The 17,252-nt window shown below is 34.9% G+C and overlaps 1 long non-coding RNA gene across 1 annotated transcript; it reads right to left on the minus strand.

The window, feature by feature from the left end:
• Positions 1–3,811: 3,811 nt before the first annotated feature.
• Positions 3,812–17,207, minus strand: LOC132859277 (uncharacterized). The gene is made up of 2 exons (XR_009649725.1): positions 16,411–17,207; positions 3,812–9,073 (listed from the first exon to the last, which is right to left on the minus strand). It is a non-coding gene; the product is annotated as an uncharacterized LOC132859277 (long non-coding RNA).
• Between the last annotated feature and the right edge of the window lie 45 nt (positions 17,208–17,252).

Consider the following 17,252-nt stretch of genomic DNA (forward strand, 5'->3'; position numbering starts at 1 on the left):
ACTAAAATGACGAGACTTTTAGTCGACTAAAACTTGACTAACAAAAAAAAATATGTGAATGACTAAATATGACTAAAACTAACAAGGACATTTGGCACAAGACTAAGACTAAGACTAAATTAAAAATAGGTGATAAAATTAACACTACTGCTTAGATTATTACTTAGATATTGGCATTTTGTGGTTACTTTGGACACTTTGTTTTATTATTATGCAAAGACCTTCACGCAAAGACACTACAATATGATATGTGCAATGCTGAAAGGAGTTTTTGTATAAGAACCCAGCAGACACATTATATTCAGTTCACACACATGAATCCTCCTGCTTGTTTGTTTTTGAACTTGGCCGTACTGGTGTTTTGCCTCATTTAGCCTTCTCTACCACTCAAAACACATTTGACATAACAGTATGATGTTTTATCACTGGACTAATGAGCATTTTTAAATGATTTTGGAAATTAATTTTGCATTTTCCTGTGTGGGTAAATGCAGAGGTAAAAACTCTTTTTAAAAATATGCATGTACATGTGTATGGGGCCTTAATCTCACTGTCTGCATGTCCTTACAGTAGTTCTGGTATCCCATAAGCCTAATTACCACCTAGCAAGTTAATGTTTGTAATCAAATCAGCAGTCACTTATGTTTCATTATAGTGACTGCTACTAATAGGATGACTTTGTCCCAGTGACATAAAACCTGGCTTACCAGTGAACAAAGTTTGATCAAAAGTGAAATTAAGGTTTTAATTGAGGTACTAATATTTAACCCTAAGATACTCTTTTGAACATAGAATGTAAGACAACACTGTAGCATCAGTGACTACAAACAGAGCTTCATCAGTACATGTGTTAGTTTGTTTGCACACACGATCACTATATCATTTTATAGCACACTTTTTTCCGCCTAAGTCTATCCTTTCATGCCCTTATATAAATCATGTACTTAGTGGATGCTCTGCTTTAAATTTTCTCTTCCAAACATATATACTTTAAAATTATTTCGCATCACTTTGCAATCCACTATCTGAAGAGTCTGGCCGTTGATTTGTCCTCACAGCCATGCAGTGTTTCTAAAATTTTCTCCTTCATCAGCATATCTCAAAATGAACAATGTGTTGCACCAACGCCATAGGCATGTGTGTGTGTATGTCTGTGTTTTTGGGGTGTGTGTGCATGCACGCGCGTGTGTGTGTGTGTGTGTGTGTGTGTGTGTGTGTGTGTGTGTGTGTGTGCGCTTGTCAACTGGGCTTATGTCTTCTGTCATTCCCCTAAAGCTCTTGCTGAGTGATGAGCTAATGTCACGTGCCATAATGGAGGCTAGAGATGTGATGGCGCCAAGCTGAATGGCAGAGAAGGGAATACATTTTTGATTGCATTAACATTTCAGTAGGGTTGTGTTTCACTGTGCCTCGATCAGACCCATCCATACTGTGGAACGCATTGTCTCAAACCTCTTTAATAATTGATCAAAATGGTTTCATTTCACTTGAGTGAAATGAGTTTGAATAAGAGAGACTGCTGACAGGAGGAATTCAAGTGAGGACCAACAGCCTGCATTTGTTGCTGTGTGAGAGTGTATATGAGTATTTGTGAACAGAAATTAATTGTTACATATGTGTATTTGACAACAGATTTTTAACTTTTAAGTGCAAGTTTTTTTTTTGTGAAACTATTTTCACCATTTTTATATTACAGACACAATACTGTTTGTATTAAATATTTGACAAATATTTGAAATATTTTCTTTTATTTTTGGTACTGAAAATTGTTCACAGCAGAAAAGTAAAAGAGTAATAGAAGGGTGGTGGCTTGATGAAAAAAAAAAACTGATGAGGTAGAAAGGGAAGAGTGATCCTTATTAACAAGTTCCAATTATATCCAGATCTGACAGGATTTAAAATTAAAAAATTAAAAAACCTGCACTGATCATTTTGATCATTCTTATAATGTACTGTATATACATCCCCATGTGTACATTCACATTGCCACATAAGCCACAAAGCAAGTAATGTTAAATCAAGAAGAATACAGGCAAACATTTATGTCATTATGTATTACCATGTCCATTTATCTAAGTTACACCTTGCACCATCCTAAAATGCACAAAATGTCCATTTCTTTTTAGATTCCAGCAAGTTTGTCCCTTGTTTGCATTTTATATACACTTGAACTCATGCCTCAGTGACTCCATGGATTGGGTTACTGAGAGTCTATTACGAAGAAAAAAAAAAGATTTGCTAATCCTCTTCTGTGAAAAAGTCTTCTAAATATAGTAGTCCAGGCCTGGAAGGGAATTCCCTAAAGACCTTTCTACAGGACATGCTATAATAGCTTTGTGCTTTTAATGAATTCTTAATATCGTTCTCACTTATTAATCAGTTTTCAGCTTACTGTAACAGTGAGGAAATACATACAGTTAGGATGTGTGATTTGTCTAGATTTTAGATGTTTTTGCAGTCTTTATAACAATTAATTAATAATAGATTATTTGTTTCCTATATGAGTTCACAGAGATAATTCAGAAATGGGGAAATGTCCATGTAGGTATTTCATTTTTCTTATTTAATTTTTAAAATGTAATTGTTTAGAGGTTATATGGTCTGAGGCCGGGTTGTCTTACTTTGGACTTTTTTTTTTTACAGTCAAAGTCATCCACCTCTTACACTGGTATTTAAGTAAACAGCTTGCTTCTTTAAGTGAAATCATTACATTTGAATACTAGGGTCTTATTTCTCTCTCTCTCTCTCTCTCTCTCTCTCTCTCTCTCTCTCTCTCTCTCTCTCTCTCTCTCTCTCTCTCACACACACACACACACACACACTCACACACTCAAATACACACACTCACACACTCTCACACACACACACACACAACAGACACACACACACACACAAACACACACACATCCACTTCTTTATCCCAATTTCCCATAAACATGACTCTACTGTCGGGAAAGTGAAGGGCAGCTGGCCAACACTTATCTCATTGATTCCTTTGCTCCTGTTCCTCTCTGATGCTCTGCAATCTCCACCATGTGGTGCTTGTATGTAGTAGGAATTTTAAACATTAAGAAAACACCTGCCCTACAACCATTTAATAATCATTACATACAGTCAGTAAATACAGTTATTATATAACACATTATGTTCAAACCAGTGTTTTAATGTTTTATTCCTTTTTTCAATTTTTTTGTTCAAGATAAATCAGTGTAGTAATGACTAACAGGATAATCAACTGAGATGTAATCTAAATTCATATCTGACATGCAAAATGCTAATTCATATTTGTACATATAATTAGGTAATTATGTTATTCCATATTACAATTCATAATTGAAATTTGCATTGGAATGATGTCGTGTTATATACAGTATATTCTTGTAAAAGGACACAGTAAATTCTATGCATGGTGATTTTGGAACAGACACAAACACACTGGAGCTGTTAGAAAGTTCCTGAACTATCGGTATATATTAAATATCATAGTAGTCCTTATTGTATTATGTTGTAAAATATTAACACTTCATGAATATGCTTTGTAGAAAACCTTCACATGAAGGTATCAGTACTGCATTTTTTCAATACTTTTTTTTTATTTTGTTTTTTAAATCCTGGACAAGATGGTGATATACCTTGAGCCTATATTGAGGACACAGGGGACAAGATAGGAACACAACCTAGACAAGAGTATTCCTTCTCTGCACAACACACAAAGGTTCACCCATTCACACAGTGGAGCAATTTGGCAAATCCACATACGAGAATGTTCATAGCAGGCAACATAAACTGATTCCAAGACAAAAGACAGCACTTTTATTCAAATTGATTTTATTGCGTACATATGCTATGTACGTTTACAGATCATACATATATACATTATTTTAGCTGTAGAATATACTCTCTACCAGTATATGCTAATTTACTGTATTTCACACAATATACATATTTAACCACACATTTAATCCATCACGCACTCATCTTACCTAAACAAGACAGAAGACACTACAAAACACGTCACGAATGATGGCTAATGGTACAGTACAGAAGCAGGACGAGACACAGTGACCACTCACGGAGATACTTGAAGCTCATACTTCATGTATGATAAAAGACTGCACAGTGTTAACATGGTATAAATGGACAAGGCTCCACTGTAGGCCAGTACCTGCATTAGCACATGCTTGCATGTGCGGAAAGTACACATAAACACAGAATCACGTAGGACTGAATACTGGACAATATAGTCTCTGCAATAATTTGAAGAAATGTAATGTGGAAATTTCAGAAATGCACCAGCGTTTTAGTAATGCTTTATTTCCTGACAGCAAATTCTTAAAGAGAAAAGTTATGCAGTTTCTTCTAGTTGGATTAAGCCATTGCTTACATTATACTGTTTTGTAACTATTTTTCCTTAAAAAAAAAAATCACACAGTCTTAAGGTGGGAGGTAGGGTCAGACCTCATTATAAACTGACTATGTATGTGTTGTGTGGTTTTGCCTGATCTACAATGCTGGGAACCTCTAGAAATCTGGCTGTTTGTTATGGTTTCATATCAATTTGCTTATTTTGGTACTTTTCATGATAAAGCATTGAGAGGTCTCGATGGAATATGACAGTCTCCAAATTGATCTTTAATGGATCTTAATATTGTAAGACACAGATTGTGCCAGAATACCATCCTGGAGGACTTTTACATTCGGTAGTCTATTTACTTTGTTTTATTGTGATGTTGATAGATCAGGCATCTAGCGTCCACCTTTCAATCCACAGGATCTACATCTACATCATCTAAACAACAGCACATATAAACTACTTCTATGTATACTATGATCAATGAGATTTTGATAACAAATAACAATATGACACAATATACTGTATGTAAGGCACCATTTAAGGGTATGTATGCAAATACAGCCAGACAGCATGTGTGCAGTAATGTGTTGCAGCTTAACCATTTTTGTTGCACAATGTTCTTATGATTTGCTCATGGTTATAACATACATTATTGCTCACCATACATAACTAGGAACCTGCTCATAGCTAACTATAAATATAGTCTAAAGATTTAACTGCATAAACTCTTTGTTCTCAACATCATTCCTCATGACAGCTTCAGAAAATATAGATGTATAAAAGAAGGTGGAAATGAACTGGATATAAATGTTACATTATATGATCTAAATCTACCGTTTGCTTTTCAAGATGGCATATACATACAGTACACAAGAATACCATTGCACGCTGAATATATGACTAAATCTCTGACTGTATCATGTACAATCATTATTAACATGACATATCTATGGAAATATAGCATTGCACATCCCTATTAAGCCATATGATTAATTTTCTGCAATTGTACACCCATTAGAGACAGATGGAAAAAGATTTACTGTGCAAAAGCATGCGAGATATGAATGTGTCCACATTTAAAGATCTGTGATTTTATAGATCAATTTCTGTCAAAGGACTTTGAGTTTCTCTGCAACACGTTTGTGCCTCTCAAGTGTACCAATACTTAAGGGCAGTCACATATTCACCTTTTAGTGAAGAACTGTGTAAAACTGATAGAGACTGCATGCACCCCAGGATAAATTCATCACCTTAACTTCAGCCATGATAAAACTCGTTGCACTAATAACACCCGACTACTTTTTCTGTAATTGGGTCAGTCAGTAGCTGATGAAAGCTATGCTCCATCTCAGTTAGCTAATCCCATTTTGTGGTGGCTAAATATATGCAGCCCTCAAGATCTGGAATAGTTTGAAAATAGAGAGTAGGGAGTACCATGAATTGATATTTGATGTTTGTTCGGTCCAGTATGAAATCATGTTTTGTTTTTAAAGCTCTAGAACATCTTGACATACAGCACTGCATTCATATAGGTTCAAAGGCATACTGAACACATCAGAACATGTATGCCAATGCAGTTAAACCACTCTAGTTCACAGAACGTATTGCAAGCAAATGTTCTTTATAATATCAAGGAGTTTTGCAGGGTGCAGTGGTGTCTCAAGCGGTTACGGCTCTGGGTTGTTGATTAGAGGATTGGAGTTCAAGAACTTGCATTGCCAAGCTACTACTTTTGGGCCCTTGAGCAAGGCCCCTAGCCGTCTCTGCTCCAGGGGAGCTGTATCATGGCTGATCCCAGCCTCCTAATTTGGGATATGCGAAGAAAGAGTTTCACATTGCTGTAATGTATATGTGACAAAATAAAGGCTTCTATAAAAAAGATGGAGTTTTGCTTGGTGGCTTGCTCTTGGGAACAAGTGGGGCAAATAATAAGTTAATCATATACATCAGCCATTTATTAAATATTAACTTTTCATTTACAATGCAATTAATTTTAATTTCTGTTGAAATACTAATTTTCTTGATTGAGTGGCCAACAATTTTTTTTATTAAATGTAGTTATTTCATAGAATTTGATTGACTTGTTTTGTTACATAGAGTCAAAATGGTACATACAGCTAGCACTAACAGAGGTCCACTGAGACCGGAATCACGAATAGACAGAATATCACTATAGACATTTTAAATAAGAAGGGGAAGATTAAAGGACAGTTAAATAATTGTATTTATTTATTGTACACTGCTTTAGAAATCATACCTGCTGTATCAAACAGCTGAAGTTTTTTCAAATATCAGCCAATAGAAACGATCCTAATTGCACAATTTGAACTGTTAAACTATTAATCTGATATTACTAAAGCCATGATTAAAAGATATGCACATCTGAGATGTTGAAACAGGTCGGATTTCTTTAGAAATGAGGCAAATTCTCTTGTAGAAAATGTAACTTTTTCAAGTTCTCCATCTTGAACATGACTCGGTATGAACGCTCAGCTTCCTAATATGTTGTTACTCACCAGATAGTATCTTATGGCATAGTCGGCAGATGTGATGAGCACTTGATATAATTTAGTATTTTCAGTGTTGTCCTGCTGCACTAAAATCTATGGTCATAAGCCCGTCCTAATTAGGTGAGTATATGTGCAAAATATGATAAGGTACTTTGCACAGTTATACAATATGTTGTTAATTGAATACCCATCCCCTTATATAATAACTTATTTCAAATTTATTTTTCCATCCATCCATCCATCCATCCATCCATCTATCTATCCATCCATCCATCATTAGTAAGCCAATAATCACCATCTCAAACTTCTACACAGTCCATATGCAATCATCAGTAAAACAAAATACAAAAAAATATTTATCAAAATAGGTATAGATGAAATAGAACAGCAGGGGAAATAAGAAAATACGTATTTACAGGAAACAAAAGATATTTTGCTTCCTCTAGGAAGACCTCAAGGTGTATATTGACTGAAAAGCATCATATTCTATACTATTGCTTTTCTTCATACAGTCCCATTGCTTCATGTCTGTTTAAGCTAATATGTGGACAAAGAAATCCATATCTCTGTCTTTCTTGCCATCATATAGGAAGGCTTTTGACATACTTTAGCAACATGCTGGCTTAAGAAACTATGCTTACTGCAGAACATTTGTGTAGAGATGTGCGTTTTGAATGCTGTATCCATTATTCCATAGATTTAGTTTGCGTATTTGTAGATTCCGTGTTGCATATTATAACTGCAGATTTCTCTTCTATATGGATAAAGTTGACTTGGATGGAAACAGATTATATACAATACAGTGTAATATTAATTCTGCTTGACATACACTACACCAAAAAAACAGATTTAACAGTTGGATGCTGTGCAATGTACCGATGAACGACACTGAACTGATATGAACGACACCCTTACACTACAACCTACCTGTTGATTAAGGTCAGATATTGAATTAAAGACTTTGCATAACTGTACCAAACAGGATACAAGGTGGCACTGGCATGGATGAGAGTATACTGTATGTAGACACAACAGTAAGCAATGCATAGGCAACAGCCGTCTAGAATGGACAATAAGGACAAGTGAGTCATGCTATTTTGAACAAGATACATAACTGCTTCTGACTGCACGGCAGAATAAACAACACATTGCTTTAATGATGGCCCAGTCACATGACCCATGCTGCTTTCCCAGGGTGAATCTTTTGGCAGAAATGAAGATCACAACATTGAGGTAGATGCTTTACATGACAGGTGATACAGCATTCTGATCTACAGGTTATTTCAAACAATATGAACAGGTCATAAAAAAGAAAAAATAATGTAAAATCACAAGCTTGCAGCTTTTGCCCTGTGCCAACATAGTTGAAAGGGGGACTGAGGCTGTTCAGATGATCTGAATATTCTAACGTTCATCCACTCTTTGAAGGCAAAATCTTTAATGAGAAAGAAAAAAAATCATTCCCCGAATTCAGCAGGCATGTTTAAAAAAGTGTCACCAGTCTAACCGATTTGATGTCCATAAAAAAGTGAAAGATTCAAAGATATAGATTTAACAATGTTATCCTCAGCTGTCAAACAATGGAACTTTTTTCGATTTGCTATTGCTTCCATATTCATTAATGAACAGATTTGAAGCATTTAACTGACGAATTGTTATGTCTGATTGCATGCTCTGTTTTCAAACATGCAATCGTATGTTTTGGTATAGCAGATGATATGCAACTTTTCTATGTGCCATATTTTTGATTTGTATCTGTGAGAACATACAAACACACTCGTACTCACACACTCCTGTTTTTATAGCCTACAATACATCAGGAACACAGTGTCTCTTAAATCATGTATGAATATGATTTGTAATTCAAGTAAATTCTCCACTAAATCAGTTCAGTTCAGTGTGTAAGCCACTTGCTATCTTTAGACTGTGTCAGTTTTTCTTCATCTTGAAATTCACTTAGACTCCATGGGTGAAAATTATCCCAATATCATGGATTCTTAGAGGTGCTCTCAGCTCCTGCAAGAAAACTGTTTATGGTTCTCCACCGAATGTGACCATACTCACACTCTTTTTATTTGATTGGACTTTTGACGTGTGAAGCAACCTCTTCTTCTAGTTGATCTTCAAATCCACACGTTGGCGAGGCTGTTCTGATTCCACTGACTATTCTAGCTCTTTTCAGTTTTTGATCTTGAAAAGGTTTCTGCTCCTGAGGGAAAAAGAGAAAAAAATGAAACTGTAAACTGAATTCTGAAACTTTTGTGTTCATTTGTCCTTGGATTCAATTGAAAATATGAACACAACGTGTAGGGAAAATGCTTATTACAAAATCCTGAACACACAATTCTCAAATATTCCCATTATATCACAGATAGTACATGTGCTGGAAAACATGGAAGCCACTGTAAGTGCATGCACCATGTCATCATGGTATTTATACCAAATACTTTTGAATTCTCTAATCTGATTTGTCAGAAAGGGGGAAAAATATTCTATAAATCAGTTCTGATAGGAAAGAGTGTCAGAGCTTCATAACAATTATATAGATGTAACTACGTCTTTCATCTTGGGAGATTGTTCTTGTAGAGACTGGTAAGGAAATGTTTATAGATGTTACACATGTTAAGATGTGATGGTGATAACAGGAACTCTCTGCTTTCATTAATGGTCCACAACATTAAATATTATAAAATAAGGAAAAAAACAAAAAATAAATGAGCAGTGTTCTATTACTGAATTGGAAGTATCACACCACCACATCATAAGTGTTTTACTTTGACGATGTGTGACCTATAATTTCTGCAAGTTAATACACTTTTGCATTACTTAATCTTACAGAACCAGTGAAAAGGAAAAGTCCATAGACCAGAATTTCAACACATTTCCCTGCACTGAAAAAAAGACCAAAAACCTGTTCAGTAAGAACACGATGGGCGTCTAAGAGAAGCTGTTGAATAAAACATGCAAATATCCATTTCAAAACTAGAGCTAACCATAAAGGTCTCAGGACGAGGTGGACATGAGAGGATGACTTACTTGTCTAAAGTGTTCTCAGTGTTTCACACATTTGTCATGTAACTACATACCTCTTATCTCCTGCAAATGTCAGTGTGATTACTGAATAATTAATAGGATTAACGAATAAAATGCTTTAGGATTAACAAACAAATAATACGTTGAGTAATTAGGTGGTTAACCACTGGGCTAGCACTCGTATTACAATGATCTGGTTTAGTTTACACCTTTTCTTGAGGCTCTCTGCTCCACACTACGAGTGTAAGATTCTTCGAGAAATTATGTGACACTAACATGCATCTAAATATTCATACCACATAACTAATGTACTGTATTAGTGGATGTTAATAACCAAGTAGCCAACCAGCTATTTACAGTACAGCTAACTCAAAAGCCCTGAAACATGAGCAGCGTGATTATATAAAGTGAAACCAATTGATGGTTCATTTATTATTAATATGTAGATGAGTTGTCATCTGAACATTGCATGAATGTTACATGTGTAAGCGTAGCTTTGTGTGTGCTATTACCAGGAGATTGATATCATCATAAAAGCGTTTTAAAAGCTGCTGAGGAGATCCATAGCACAACTCTGACACAGAAATGTCAGCATGCACCAGCAACCGAGAAAGCAACAAAATGTTCCCAGTGCTCTGGTAAAGAACAAGCATGAGAATCTCTACAGTCCTTACAGGAAACCATTTTCTCAAGCTATGATCATACTCTTTAAATGGTAATTAGTTGCTTTAAATATTACTTGGTTTGTTTACACACATAGAAATCTGTGAAGTAAAATGCTCTGAATTGCCCTGAAAATCGTCATAGCCTCATACATGCTAACTGCTAATATTAGACAAGTTAGTAAGCCGGTGCCCCCCCAAACAAACACACATACACACACTCACACACACACACACACACACACACACACACACACACACACACAAATTCTGTATGAGTAATTCATACTGTAATAGTTTAACAAACTACTTAAATTAACGATCGACTGTTGCTTTTTATTTGCATGAATAATTTTTATTCAGTTAGAAATCCTAGTACAAATTGTAAGGAAAAGTCTTCACAAAATTCCTATTAGATCACACAGTTGTCCATTGTCTTATATTAAGGTTTATAATCGATCCTGGACAAAGAATACAAGCCTGGAAAAAGTCATGCAACTATGAGACTACAACTGAGTAGTTAATATGACTCAGATATGACTTAGCAATATGTCTGGAAATGATTTTAATCAATATATGAGTTCCAAATGACTAATGTAGACCCATACATTATATGACTAAAGGTTTGTGGACACCCAGTTATTACACCCATATGTGGTTCTTCTCCAAGCTGTTGCCACAAAGTTGGAAGCACAAAGTTGTTTAAAATGTTTTTGTATATACTGTACTGCAGATTTCCCTTCACTGGAACTAGCTGTTATAGCATGACAACAACGGTTGGAGTGGTTGAACTTGAGTCCTGAGCTCAACCCCACTGAAAACCAACTACATGCAAGGCCTCCTCACCTGACTTCAGTGCCTGACCTCACGAACTCTCAAATTCCCACAGCTATGCTCCAAATTCTGGTTAAAATTCTGGTCTTCCCAGAAGAGTGGACCTTGCTATAACAGAAAAGGGAAAGTAAATCTGAAATGGTTCAACAAGCAGGGTGTGAGGGTCAGGTGTCCACAAACCTTTGACCATATAGTGTAAATAGTGACTTACTTTTTATAGCTTATATGTTAAATCACACTAAAATAGTGGCATCATGTCAAAAGCTGTATATTCTTGAATTCTTAACACATTCTACATTTCGTGTAAGTTCACGGATGGTTTTACACTAATCTAATCTTAACCATTAAAAGTGTGATCCCTTCTTGAGGCAGTCTTTAAGATGATGTTTTAATAATTCCTGGAAAATGTGCTGCAAAATTATTTCTTTAAAAAAAAACAGTGGAAACCTGAATTATGCATAATCTATATTAATACCTGTACCAGCAGGACACCACTGTGTTCCAGACAAGCTGTAACACAATACAAAGCCACAAATGCCACAAAGGAATCAACTGTTATGCAGCTGGAGTCTTTGCCAATTCGTCTCTACAACAGCGGAAACAAACAGTTTTGGCATGTGTGGAAATATTTCTGATGGACGGGGGGGTGTTCAGAGGTGAGACATGGTTTTGTGTGACACATTTGGAACTATAATAATAATAATAATAATAATAATAATAATAACAACATCCTCTGTAATTCCCAATGTAACCAACACATGAAATAACCATGTTAAATTTCACTGCATTTACTGTTAATCCCTATAGATTAGTCTGATTTTGTGCCTTCATTGTCCACTGTTCATCACTACGGTATGACTAAATTAATGTATTGCCTAAGGGAAATGACTGCAGACAGAAAATGACAAAACAAATAGTAGCAGATGCCGTAGAATTGAATTCTGAGTAGCAATGAGCAAAGAGCAGAGAGAAAAAGAGGCCTTATTTAAGAAAACAATTTAAGTTTGAAATAAAATCCACATCATGCAAATTATCCACAAATTATCATTGCTATTTTAAACCATTTTTATTAAAGGGGGTACAGAGGAGATTTTTACATGTTCATCTTTTTTTCTTTCTTTTCAGATTTCTCTGGCACAATCAAATGATCACACATGATAAAATTATAATATCATTTGTGTTTTATTTTTATATTTATTTATTTATTTTTTTTAATCTACTGATGACATATATAGAAGACATATAAATATATGATCAAATCTGTGACTGGATGTGGTGTATCATTTTTTTAGTGTTCTGTCTGATACAGGTTCTTTGCTTCATTGACTTTCCTATACTGAAGGCCCTACAGAGCATAAATATGCCCTCTATTAAATTACATAATTTCCATTTAGGCTCTCTAGCATAGTGCCTTTCAGAGAGCTGCACCCAGTGTGAATCTGATAAGTGAAACCCATCCCATTACACTGGCTATGGTTAACCTTGTTATGATTTATTGCTAAATCTCTTGCCATTATTTCCACCATATAGAATTTAAACACTACTATATATCATGAAGGATGGCCGAGGTGCTGTGAGGTTTCAAAATCTGGCCTACGTGCTGTGATTTATACTGTTAGATATTTATCATTTTATGACAACTGGAGCTGACAGAGGGAAGAAATGGAAAATATGCATGGATAGTCTGCTCTCAAACAAATAACTAATAGTAAGCTTGACTCCAGCATATATTGTGTAGAGAATACTATGTAGGAATGTGGCTGTTCAGGACACAACTCTGTTCTCTTACAGTCTTCTGTTACAATCTAAGGTGCATTACCAAAAACACGATATCCACTGGCAGTCTATTTTTAAAATTACTCTGCTATATAACAATCAGAGGAATCATTCCCGTAATATCTTGATGTAAAGTTTAGGAAATTAAGTAGGCTGTAATCTTTGTCACTTCTGAGCAACACTTAGTAACGTTCATGTATCAAGCTTATGAATCAGTGCGGCGTCATTTACGGAAACCTATGATGCACTATTTTTACTCTGGTAAACTGCTTGTTTAAACACAGTTAATGCTGGTTGTCTGCTTCTGACTCAGGATGTGACACAGTTCAAGCAAATGTATCACTACAAATCTGCAGATCCACACAATTTGACAGTGTCTGGTACACTAGAGTACAACTTTACATATAGTACACAATAAATCCAACACAACTGTAAAGTTTACTTGCTGAATTTTTGATTTATCTATACTTGAACTATAGTAGCTTAAATTACATTATTTTACTTATTTATTTATTTATTTATTTATTTATTTATTTATTTTTCTTTTTACAATATTTAAGCACACGAAGCACATGAAGTGTAACTAAAATTTGTCTGCATTTGTTTAAAACCAAAACAGATCTACATGGGAAAAATATTGTCATCTTCTATTCCTAAAAGAAGAGAAAAGTAGCTAAACCCCATAAACACCATCCACTAGAATTTCCTGTGTGGTATTAACTTTTCCACTGAACAGTAAGCTCTGTGTGTGGTACATAACATATCACCCCAATTTCACATATTCAAGTGGAAAATATTATTAATATTAAGTCAAATATTAACGGCATTATTCAACAATATGAAATTGGTTACAAATTGTAGATTCGCTAACACAAACATTTAGCTAGCTACATATGCTATTTTCTGCTTTGCCAGCTTTGCTCTTTGAGGTTTTGTGTTTCATAGCAGGGTGTTTAAATTGTTCTCATTAAACCTCATTCTTAGTGAGGCCCACAGATATGCATCTATTCTTGTGGGGAAAAAAGTTTCATGTAATGCACAAATGTGTTAGATTCATTTGATTCAAAAAACCGTCATTTGATTAAAAAAGTGTGTAGAATATATAAAAATTAAAGTGAAATTAGGGTCAGAAATTAATTTCAAGATTCAAGAGGTTTATTGTCATGTGCACAGTGAAAACACAATGGTTTAGTCCATACAATGAAATTCTTACTTTGCACGTCTCCCTTACAAAAAGAATAAAAATAAATAATATAAATGAAATGTATGGAAAAACTACAGTATATACAGAGTAATCTTTTTATTTATTTTTTATTTTATTTATTTGTTATTTTTTTATAACATATTAATTATTATAAAATACATTATATTAATATTTAAATTAATAATAATTAAAGAAATCAATTCAGATGTGTTAGAAAAAACAGGGTCTAAATGTTGATATGGTGAAGTTTTCTGTAAACAGATATTTCTATGTAAGTTTTGGAAGGAGTCAGATGTCAGCATTTTGTAATAGTCAGTTTCTTTCCTATCACAGACAGAAGACTTCTCTGATTTCTCTGTAACATGACAAATGTGGTTTTTTTTCTTATTCACCTCAAGAGAGAATAAAAGGTGACGGAATAACTGTTTATAGCTGCTTTAAGATATAAACTATAGCTGCTAGCTCATAGCAGTTAAATGCAACTCTATCTGTCCTAAATGTGTCTATCATTTATATATGTAAAAATTGCAGCCTTTGGCAAATTCTCTTCAGAAACTGTCCAGTTTAAATTGGACACAATAATCTTTTTTTCTCATTATGCCTGCCTGTCTTGTTCAGTTTGTTCAGTACTTGTCTATCAGCCAATCAGAAGTCTTCTACTGAATGTAGGGCGTGGTTAATATTTGAGTAGTTAGGGAATCCATTAAGTATTAAAAACCAATAGCATTTTTTAATTAATAACAAAGTATTTACCATGTATAACAGCTAAAGATAAGGTACTATTGAGGTCTTTAGGATGATTTAGGTATTTAATGTGACTTATCACATTTATTTCTATGTTGTTCATGTTTGGAGTAGATATTTTCAAAAGAAACACTGCGTTCTCAAGTATGTATTGTATAGAGTAGGAACTTTTGTGTTTTTGGGACAGGAAGGGGTTCTATTGATCACACTCTGATTTAAGATTATAAGTAGAAGGCAAATGAGTTTAAGTACCTTGAGCACAAAAATAATGTGTGTGATTGTGATTATTTTATTTTATTTTGTTTTATTTTAACACAGGGACAGTGTGGACAAAAGATAAACATATCGAATTAATTTGTTCCTTGTTGAAACTAAACAGAGTTGTGTTTGCAGAGTATATAAACATGCATATATATATATATATATATATATATATATATATATATATATATATATATATATATATATATATATATATATATATATATATATATGGTTAAGAGCTGCAGAGAATGAGAGAATTGATATAGAGCATGTCATACAGTCTGGATGTACAGGAATTTTCAGTACACGTCACTTATCTTACAAAGAATGCACAGTCAGTATTTTACAAAGCACGACCACCCACAGCACACAGTGATGATGTTTTATTAATCTTACTTCACATCCTTGATCAGTGGCAATGTGCAACTATAATTTTCTCTCTGCTGAATTAAAGGTTCTCCCTCTAGTGTTGGTTTTAGTGAACTACACTATGCTGCAGTGGAGATGGTCATGATTATAAAAGAGGTTGCAAAACAAGAGAGAAATTTTGTTGTGTAAATGATCATGAGCAAGATTCTATAACATCTTAATTAAATAAGTTCAACAGCTCACTTAGTAATCTATGTAATTATCTCAATAACATAAGTTTACATTATAATGTTGGCTTCTCAACTCCAATAATACTGATCCACTAATCTGCCCATTGCATGTCCCTTTATGAGCTGGATCAGGTGTGACATTGAACTTGAACAAGTTCACATTGAGCACTGAACTTGAAACTGTGCATGAAGGCCATACATTTAATAGTATGTACTTAGTAAATGCTGCCATCTAGTGTTTACATCAAAATGAATGAATTATTCGTTGTGAATCAATTGCTAAGTACATGTTAACTGAGACTGCAAATGTTCTATATTCTAGGCAAATGTAATTAAAAATAACAGCTACAATCAGCTAGAAACACGCACACACACACGCACGCACGCACGCACACACACACACACACACACACACTTTAACCCAGCTCACCTTTTGTCAAGTTGCTCCACAGCTTCTGCAGGAAAGAAGTTCCAAAGCAGATCAAAGCGGTTCCATTATTTCCCTTTACCGATCAGTGATTGGTCGCCGAAACTCCTAATCCAGCCAATAAGATTCCAGGTTTCTGCGCCTCGCGACAGACGCACATGACAGTCATAGTGATGGTTGTCCTCCGTTTGTTATTTTTCCCCCTTTGTGATGTGAAAATGTCTCCAAATCAGATGCAATGCACATGACATTTGTTTCTATCATGACCGCCGAGCCCAAAGACAGCAACAGGGAGCGACAAGTCAAGTCAGGATTAAGCCACAATGTTCTGTTGCTTACAGTTAGACTTTGCTAAAAGTATAACTTGGGCTTCTATAGCTGCCGAATAGGCCTATCTAATCTAATCTAATCTAATCTAATCCAATCTAATCTAGTTTAATCTACTCCAATCCAATCTAATCCAATCTAATCTAATCTAATCTCGTGTTTCTATTTAGGCTACATTACTTGGTCGGCGTTATGTAGAAAGCAGCAACATTAAAAGCAACCTGGTGTTGTCTATCAGAAAAAAGAACTTAAGGCAGAACGTTATGCACGTCCAAAACACATACTACTGTACAAAAATAGATGATGATAGCATATATAGACTACTAGTTAGTAAAGTAGTACAGTTTTGGACGTAGCCAATGCCTGATGTCAGAAGATTCAGGACAGTCTGGAAGGTTGCTATAGAAACACTTCCGTCTCCAAAGAATGTCTGAGAACATCTCTCTCTCTCTCCTCCCTCTCTCTGTCTCTATCCCCCCCCCTCTCTATGTCTCCCCCCTCTCTATCTCTCCCCCCCC

The sequence above is a fragment of the Tachysurus vachellii genome, chromosome 16 (genome assembly GCF_030014155.1).
Source record: "Tachysurus vachellii isolate PV-2020 chromosome 16, HZAU_Pvac_v1, whole genome shotgun sequence".
NCBI classification, from domain to species: domain Eukaryota; kingdom Metazoa; phylum Chordata; class Actinopteri; order Siluriformes; family Bagridae; genus Tachysurus; species Tachysurus vachellii.